This window comes from Lonchura striata, chromosome 17 (assembly GCF_050655825.1).
Source record: "Lonchura striata isolate lonStrDom1 chromosome 17, ASM5065582v1, whole genome shotgun sequence".
NCBI lineage: Eukaryota > Metazoa > Chordata > Aves > Passeriformes > Estrildidae > Lonchura > Lonchura striata.
In genome coordinates, this window is record NC_140719.1 from 1,801,969 (window position 1) to 1,811,310 (window position 9,342).

General features: G+C 48.9%; 1 protein-coding gene and 1 long non-coding RNA gene across 2 annotated transcripts in view; both read right to left on the reverse strand.

Moving 5' to 3' along the window:
• Nucleotides 1-9,342, reverse strand: part of ZNF618 (zinc finger protein 618) — a 148,631-nt gene that overhangs the window by 113,015 nt on the left and 26,274 nt on the right. The gene's annotated exons all lie outside the window — the stretch shown is intronic.
• LOC146765850 (uncharacterized) overlaps nucleotides 1-9,342 on the reverse strand; it is a 61,985-nt gene that overhangs the window by 26,746 nt on the left and 25,897 nt on the right. The window contains exon 2 of the long non-coding RNA XR_014958792.1: nucleotides 1-9,328. This exon is cut by the window's left edge and continues 26,746 nt beyond it. This is a non-coding gene — a long non-coding RNA (uncharacterized LOC146765850). The remainder of the gene's footprint in view (nucleotides 9,329-9,342) is intronic.

The window sequence follows — 9,342 nt, forward strand, 5'->3', positions numbered from 1 at the left end:
ACGATGATGTTTTTCAGTCTCTAAAGAGAAGAACAAGGCAAAGGATGAGAGCTTCTATAGCAAGATGGCTCCAGAGGCTCAAGTAAACCTCCCTCAGTTACTGTAAGCACTCAAAGCTATGAGAAACACCAACCAAAATGTCTAAAACATCATGCTGTCTCCCAAACACCAGTTAGTATTGACAATTTTCATGTGAGCTGATAAGCAATTTCTTTTCATTTCTTGAGCTGGAAAATCTCAGACCGATCATATAACACGCCCAGAGCCACAAAAGAAGATTTTTTTGAGAACAAGACACTTATGTCTTGAATTTCAGTCTTGCTTTTTATTCAAAAAATCATTCCTTTGTTTTGGAGAGGATATCTAAGTGCCAAGGGTCATCCCCAGACTCTTCTGGATAGTCAAAACATTAAAGAGCAGATAGAGGCAACCTGGCCAGTGAAAGGAACAACGTTAAGGGCTCTCCAAACCACTTATTACCAGTGCACTTATGATTAAAGGAAAACAGGGTCATTTGATTGCTTTTCAAAGCTAAGAAGGTTATTCCAGGATGGAGGGATCCAGGCATTGAGCTCCCACTATTCAGGGAGTGTTTATACAGACTGACACACGTGTGACTGCAGAAATAACCAGGGACTGCTCTATGGGGTCTGCTGAGAGTGTTGTCCCAGAAGACGCTGCAGTTCCCAGCAGTGTTCCCATGGGCAGGGAACATGCTGGGACACAGATCTGCTGTGAGCAGAAACACAAATTCAACAACAAACCCTCCATCAGAAAGCCGCCACAGCTGCCTGCCTGCTCCTGGCCAAAAGGGATTTGGCAAAAATACACAAAGGCCCAAGACCCAGCAGCCTCTTCTGGCCCCTCTCTGCCAACGATGCAGGGCCCAGACCTGACTCTGTCCCCCAGCCCACCCCCTGTGCTCCCCTCCCAGGTGTGGTCTGCAAACAGCCCCAGACCAGGCTCCACATCACTGCCAGCCCTGGCCCAGCAGCCTCTGGGGACAGCAGGGACACCTCCCGCCCCACTGCAGCAATCCATCAGGTGGGTTTGCTGTGCAAACTCGAGGGATTCCCCAGCTCCAGCCCAGCCACACCAGGCAGCTCCGAGCCCTTGTGGCCAGCAGTGCCAGTCCCCTGGCAGCACCAGCAGGCAGTGGCACTTGCAGAGGTGGCTGGGCAGCCAGCACGTGCCAGGCACCAGTGCTGGCCACCACACACGCTCCAAACTGCCAGATCTGCTTCTGGTCTGAATGCTCTAATCTATGTCCTTACAAAGCCAGTGCAACTACTGCCCTCCTGCAGCAGTGTGGGGGAACCATAAAACCTGGGCACAGTTTAAGTCTCAACCCTACTGTGCTTGTGGATATAAGATTTACCTTTCTCCAACCATCTTGCACAGCTTTGAGCTAAATGGACACTGCTGAAGACTCTAACAGCTCCCATTCTCTATGGCTAAATACAATTTTGAGGGGCTACAACTCTGGGAGTCACTTGTCAAGGTCAATCTGAATGAGCATTAACTTGTTTTTCAACAAAATGTAGAACATACCAAACAGAATGAGTTGAAGGGCAACTAAAAATGTCCCAAGACCTTCACCCTTCAACATCTTACCCACAAACTTATTTTCAGAGTCAGGCATTTACTGCATGCTGCAGTTTTATGTATTTAAGTTAGAATATAGAACACAGTCAGCAAGGTTGGACCTGTAAGATCACTTGGGATAATGAAACTTATCCCTGCCCGTAGCAGAGGAATGGAATGAGATGAGCTTTAAGGTCTCGTCCAACTCAAACCCATCCAGGATTCTATGACTGAATCCATAACCAACCTTTTTCTCATGACTGAAGTGAGTGGAGACATCCTGTACAGGATGAAAGCTGCTGGGTCCAGCTGTGGACACAACATCAGCCCCTGTTACACCCTCCTGGATACAGAAGGAGGCTTGGGCTCTTCACCTGACCCCAGCAATGCTCTCCAGGGGCGGTGAGCAGGGCAAGGGAAGGCATGAGGAGCTGCACAGCCCAGCACAGTGGAATGGAAAACACCTCCCTGGCTGTTCCAGCAGTTCTTGGAAGAAAAGAGCCCTTCTCAGAAGAGAGAGCACCATCACTGTTCCATGGCACAGGTAGAAGCCTGGTTCAGGCTGTCTGGCAGCAGTCCTGGCCTGGCTCCAGACCCATCAGTGCTCACACACTGAGTGTGAAATGCTCTGGCTCCTGCATCCTGTGTTTATCACCCAGCTTCATGCAGGATCAAGCCCTTGCAAAAATGGAAAGCAGCTGGTCCACTCCTGAATGAGAGTGCCTACATGAGGAAAGCTGAGCAGGCTCAGACCATGGGTCCATGAAGAGTTAGAAAAGTGTATAAAACCAGGAAAAGCCTAAGTGCAACATCACCATCCCAAGTGCAACACCTCCAGAGTCATCAGCCATCCTCCACTGAGCCAACAAGGAGCTTCACAGGAGAGGGGAGTTGTCTTTGTGCTTGGTTGCTGTTGGCAGGAATTTCTTTCATTAATTTATCCAGTTCTTGCTTTTTTACTATTCTATAAACAGAAAAGATAAGACCAAGCTCTCACACCAGCCAGGATGGAAGACACTCGAAGCATTCCTACCAAATCCATGCCAAATGCTGAAGTGTCTCACATCACACACAAAAATAAACAGAGCAGCTACTGGAAGGCAACTTGGAGAGAGCACAGAACCAGATTCATAGACTCACAAAATCATTAAAGCTGGGAAAGAACTCCAAGATCATTAAGTCTAATCTTCAACCAAACACCATGTCTCAGGTTGCAAGATGTAGCTGGGTGTGTATTCAATTCCCATCTGTCAGAGCTGGGGCAGTTCTCCTCTGTTCACGGGGCAGTTTTCTTTATCTCTCCCACAGCCAATCCTTCCTCTAGGAGATCTCTGCTGTTCATGGGCCATTAATTATTAATTATCTTCTGTTCATGGCCACTGAGTGTCCCTGCATGGCTGAGAAAATTCCAGCATCCCATGGGGAGAGGCTCTGCCAGGGGAGGAGCCAAGCATTCCTACCTGGATCAAATCTGACCTGGGAACAGCACAGCAGCCTTTGCCCCCTGCATTCCCAGACCTATTATAAATAAAGAAAAATAAACAACCTTAAAAACTCAACTTCACACATTCCAGACCTCTTCTTTAGCGGCTGGGCTAAAAAAAAAGAACTTTCACACTGTTGGGGTCTTACACAGTGACCCCAACAATTCTCCAGCAGGAGGACCACGAGTGGCAGTGGGGTGACAGCTCTGGTGGGCAGTGCTGCTGCAGGGATGGGTTCAGCCCCTCCCTGCCTGCCAAGTTCACCCTCATTTGTTATGAACAAAAGTGCCTTCCTGGGTCCCAGGGGACACTGCTGGCTTGAGCTAAGTACTGACATTGAAATGTTAATTAGCTAATTGCTCCTAGGAATCACCTACACTCCCCACCCACACTGCCATTCTAGGACTGGGATGCAAATAGCAGAACCTGTGGAATCATGGGAGGGGGTTTTGGGGATGAAAACACCCCTAAATGGAAGGCTGGGCACACTGGAGGGGGCTGGATGGGTGAGCTGGTTGGGGAAAAGGGAACCGCATCCCTGGTGTGTGTCTGACCTGTCACCATAGCCTGCAGGGGACCAGACTGGACTGGGCTGTGGGAAGCAGGAACAAAGAAACAGCTCTTCCTGGTGTTCCCAGCAGGGAAGGAGAGGGGACTGGCTCATCCCCTGACCCTTTGGCTACCAGTGTGCCCAGCTGCCCAGAACTGGGCTGAAGGCACATCCCACATCTTCCCCCTGCCTCCTCCACTGCTCCCAGCCACAGCTCTGCCACCTCCCTGCACAGCTGGGCAATTCCTAAAACAAGCCCAAAACTATGTGGCGCCCTTGACTGTTCCCAAATCCTGGGGACGTGTGGGAAGTGTGCTGAGCAATGTTTCTGAACCAAACGTTCAGCTTCCAGAGACTGTTCCCAGCTGGATGGGAGCCACCAGCACAAGCCAAGGCGTGGAGCAGCCTCAGCCCTGGAGTGTGCCGTTAAGTACCACGACTTAGAGTAGGCTCCAAAAGCCAAAAATTAGGAATTTTAATTTTCTTTTTTTTTTTTTTTTTTTTTTAGTTTTAAATTAACAGTACAAACTTAATGACATGAAACTTTCTGTCCTTTATTTATTTACTGTTATTTTTTAAGGCCCAATGTGATAGCACTGCACTGAGCAAAACATTCGCTGAACATCTCATGGCCTGATTGTCTGAGAGAAGAGCTGAACAGACCAACAGGAGATCAGGGTTTAACACACTGTCCAGCATTTGGGCACTTCAGAAACAGTGCCAAAGAATTTAACACTGGACATTTATTTTTTTAAAGGAGCTGGCAGTGCAATATGCAAAATCTATTTCAAAATCTATTTCTCCTAGAAATATTTTTACTATTTAATAAAATTAAAAGGATAACTGGGTATAAGTTTAAGTGTTACTTTCACATTCCAGCCTCCAAAATTTTACTGTGCTGTAGTGTGGAGGAGAACCAGACAATGAAAAGGAGAAGTGATCTCACCCTGCTTTCATTTGTGAAAGAGCCACAAGTGAGACATTTATAGGATGGATGTGTTGCATTATTTGGTTTTAGGAACCTCAGTCTCTGCCAGCAAGGTAAGGAAGGAGCCCAGAACATTTGAGTGTTGGCTTTTCCCCAAATAAATCTGCATCTCTAAAAGGGTCGGTGATGGCCAACCATGACTGTCCTTGCCCCACATTCCAGCTGCTCCCTGCAGCCTGGAGGAATCGGGGTGACAGGAAGGGCTTGGGGTGCCCAGGAAGGACTCAGGGTGCCCAGGAACAGCTCGGGGTGCCCGGGAAGGGCTCAGGGTGCCCAGGAAGGGCTCAGGGTGCCCAGGAACAGCTCGGGGTGCCCAGGAAGGGCTCAGGGTGCCCGGGAAGGGCTTGGGGTGCCCAGGAAGGGCTCGGGGTGCCCAGGAACAGCTCAGGGTGCCCGGGAAGGGCTCGGGGTGCCCGGGAAGGGCTCGGGGTGCCTGGGAAGGGCTCGGGGTGCCCAGGAAAGGCTCGGGGTGCCCGGGAAGGGCTCGGGGTGCCCGGGAAGGGCTCAGGGTGCCCGGGAAGGGCTCGGGGTGCCCGGGAAGGGCTCGGGGTGCCTGGGAAGGGCTCGGGGTGCCCGGGAAGGGCCCATGGCCTGGCAGCCCAGGGCACCCAGCACTGCCCAGGCTCAGCCCTGTGGGGTTTGGTGGCCACCGGTGCTGAAATGGAGGGGCCCAGTGCCAGCAGGGCCGAGCCTTTCACAAGGGACCTTCATGAAACTTCTCTCCAGAATTTATGGCCACTCATTATCTGTTACAAAATGTTTCTGTATGTAAAGGGAAGCCCCTTTAGGGGCATAGACAGAGCAACAAACTATGAAGGCCAAGTATGTGTGATTCCTTGTCTGTTCACCATGGAATTCCAGGCTGGACTGGATTGGGAGGGACCTCAAAGCCCACCCAGTGCCACCCCTGCCATGGCAGGGACACCTCCCACTGTCCCAGGCTGCTCCCAGCCCTGTCCAGCCTGGCCTTGGGCACTGCCAGGGATCCAGGGGCAGCCACAGCTGCTCTGGGCACCTGTGCCAGGGCCTGCCCACCCTCACAGGGAATAATTCCCAATTCCCCATATCCCATCCCTACTTCTGGCTGTTTACAAATATTTCCCTGTGTTCTGTTGCTGCCTGCCCATATGAAAAGTCGCTCTCCCTCCTTTTTACAAGCCTGCTTTAGACCCTGGAAGGGCTCTGAGCTCTCCCTGGAGCTTCTCCTCTCCAGGTGAGCACCCCCAGCTCCAGCCTGGCTCCAGAGCAGAGGGGAGCCCTGGAGCAGCTCCATGGCCTCCTCTGGACTGGCTCCAGCAGCTCCAGGTCTTGTGCTGAGGACCCCAGAGCTGCAGGCAGAATCATTCTACGATTCTATGAAAAAATCCTATAACAAGAAACATTTAAACCCTCATGTGCTGGCCCTGTGCTAATCCATGTCTGATAAACACCTTTTCCAAACCCAGAACTCTGTCCAGCAGCTCCTGAGCAAAATCAGATCCACAGCCATTGGCAGTATCTTGTGGGGAACACAGATTTATTGCTACCTGTACACCTCCAAGTCCTGTGGGCCTTCCTACATGCCCCAGAATCACCAAACTGCAGCAGGGCCACGGAGCAGCCAGGGAAATGCCGGGGATGACAAATAATCAATTCCTCCTGGAGCAGGAGGGGAATCATTTATTTCACAGTTGCTTTGCACCTGTAGAGAAGTCTTGGCACCGCATCTTAACTACACCTTGAATGCTCCTACGAGGCACCTCTGGGGGATCATGCAGTGTTAATATAAATATATTAAGAAAATAAATGAGGAGCTGCTCCTGCGAGCTGCAGCAACATCTCATGCAGTCCATTACAGACTACTAAATTCAGGAAAAATCTTGAATTTTCATCACAGACTACCAAAAGGTCAGTCTTTCTTATGGGATTTCAGCCATTTGAGTGCCCTTTTGAGCTACAATCTTGAAATTAGGAATAATTCATTCATTACAGACTGCTGATTACAGGAGGGGGGGAAGGAAACAGAAATTTGACATTTCTTTCCAGTTCACCAAAAGGTCAGTCTACTGATTTACAAAATTTATATTAATTTTAACTCTGAGTCTGTCACACTGGGCACGAAGCATCCAATTTGGGGAAATTAAGGTCATTTCAGGTCTCCAGTTGCATTTATCATTTAGAATACAAAAAAGTTATCAAAGGCAAAAGCAAACCTGAGGGAGACAATGGCCAAAGTCACCCAATTTTGGAACAGCTGCCAATTTTAAAGCACTAAAATGCATTGCAAAGATTAATTAAAAAGAACACAAATATTAAGTCTCTTCTTGCCACATATTGCCAGACACCAACTGCCATTGCTTCACAAGACAGAAATAAGCTAAAATTTGGGGTGGAACCATCTCCCATGGCAAATCCATCTGTCCTCAAGTCACACTGGACTCATCTGGGCTCACACCATCACTAAGGCCAGTAGGTTCCCTTGCCAGCACCAGCCAGCTGACATCCTGGAATCTCCTCTCAGAGCTTGAAAACACTGAGAGACGAGGAGGAGGAGGAAGAGGAGGAGGAGGAGGAGGCAGCAGCATGGAAGTCATCTCCTGAAGCGGCCGGAGCAGATGAAGCAATATTTCAGAACTGACACAGAGGTCATGGCGAGGAGGGTGGGAGGTGTCTCCCACGAATCTGGAAAATATTGCCAGGCTGCAGAGCAGGACCCAGGCAGGAAGGCCCTGCTGGGGATCCCCAGCCCTCAGACAGCCCCTGCCATGGCAGAACCAGAGAAAAGCCATGGCCAAGAGACTCCTCCCCAAAATCTCAAATGCTGAGAGCCCCTTGCTGAGCTTCAGGAGGGTTGTTATTTGGAAATAAGTCGCTGGGGAGATCCCCAGCAGGGCAGAGCCCACCCTGTGCAATAGCAGGGCTCAGGCTCCTTCCCTGCCTCCCAGGGAAGTTCTGCTCAGCAGCTCTGCATCCCAAGGCATGGGAAAGCATCCCGAGGTTTGAGGGGCAGCAAGGAGACAGAGCAATCCCAACGCCTGCTTTCCTGGCCCTTCCCTCACCGGGAGCTGTCCTGGCCAGGGAAAGGCTCCCAAGGCAGGATAAACCCTCAGCTGCTCTCAACCACCCCATCCCCACCAGCCAGCACTGCTGCCCTCCATGCATTTTTTTTTGATAGAAACTTCAACCTTTTCAGCAATGTTTTTATAAAGACACACTGATGAAAAATTGCAAGGAGGTCTGTTCAGGCGGGTGGGCGCTCCCACTGTGGAGAACAGGAGCTGTGGGCACTCAGGCTCTGCTGCTTCACACTGACTGCTTGTGCAGCAGCCTGACAGGATCTTCTTCTGACAAAAAAAAAAAAAAAAAAAAAAAAATTAAGGAAACCATCTTGACATTGTGGTAATTTTGTGCTCCAGCCATAACCTCTGCCCATCAAGCTTTTGTCTGCTGTACCCATGTTCATGCTGTAAAGAGATTTACATTTTCAAGCTCCTTAAACACAGAAAGTTGGATTTGACCACTTTACTTTGGAAAAAAAAAACCAGTTCAGTGCTTGGTTCTGTTTTAAAAATTTGCCTTGGTACAAGATTTTAAAATAAATTACTACTTTCTAAACTATTTGCAAACACTAGTTCCTCTTTGTATTTCATTTCTTCAGGGAATAAAAATCTAAATCCAATCCACAATCAGACATTTTCCTTTTTTTTCTCCTATTTAATTTAGTAACTTGTGAATTCATGCATTGACCCAGCTGAACAAAGGGCAAAGACTGTTAAATTCCAGAGCCCAGGAGATATTCAGTTACTCATTCAAGGCCTTCTACAGAGTTTAAAAATAAATAAAAATGAGCCTTAGCGAGGAGGAGTGGCATATTTGGAAATGACACTTTTAAATTAACAACTGAAAAGGGGAGAAAGGTAAACTGGGAAGAGATTAGCTGCTCACTGTGCTGTGAGGGAAAGATGGAAAGTGGGTTGGAACTCATTAGCCCAATTACATAATAGATTGTTTTGGCCAAATTCAAAGGCAATAAAAGCAGAGAGAAATGAACATTAGGTACCAGCAAAGATGGAGGAGGTGGGGGAAAGAAGAAGAAAAGTCTTTTTATTATTTTATTCGTGAAGCTTCTTTCAAAGGTTCCATTTCAGCAGGGAAGCACTGAGCAGAAGCAGGAATTTGGTAAATAACCAAAATAAGGCTGGGGGTGCCCAATGCCAACACTACAGTGGTGGGGAGAGAGTGCTGGAACACCAACCAAGGGAGAAAACAGAACTTGAAATTTCCCCGCCTTCCCTTCCTCCTGGCCCTGCAAAATCACATTTCATTGAATTCAAAAGCATTCTGAAATTTTACTAGTTTAGGAAAGATTGAATAAGCATGTAATTAAATTAATTACAGAATCACTGCTCTGCATCCTACTGCAGGAATAGCAGTGAATCAACCAAATGGATTCAAAATCACTTCCTAAATGCTTTCCAGTCAAATAAAACTTCAAGTGCAGCTTCAAACCACTCACGGCACAGTCCACAAAAGCCCAACCTCTCCATCAGCTTCCTCCAGCCACACAGGACACACTCCTAAAGAGCACGACCCGAGCTGGAGGATTTCCCTTCCCAAATAAACAGCAGCTGCTCGGAGCTGGATGCCTCCTGTCCTGCCTGCATCACATCCCCTGCCTGCATCACATCCCCTGCCTTCATTGCATCCCCTGCCTGCATCCCCTGCCTGCATTGCATCCCCTGCCTGCATTGCATCCC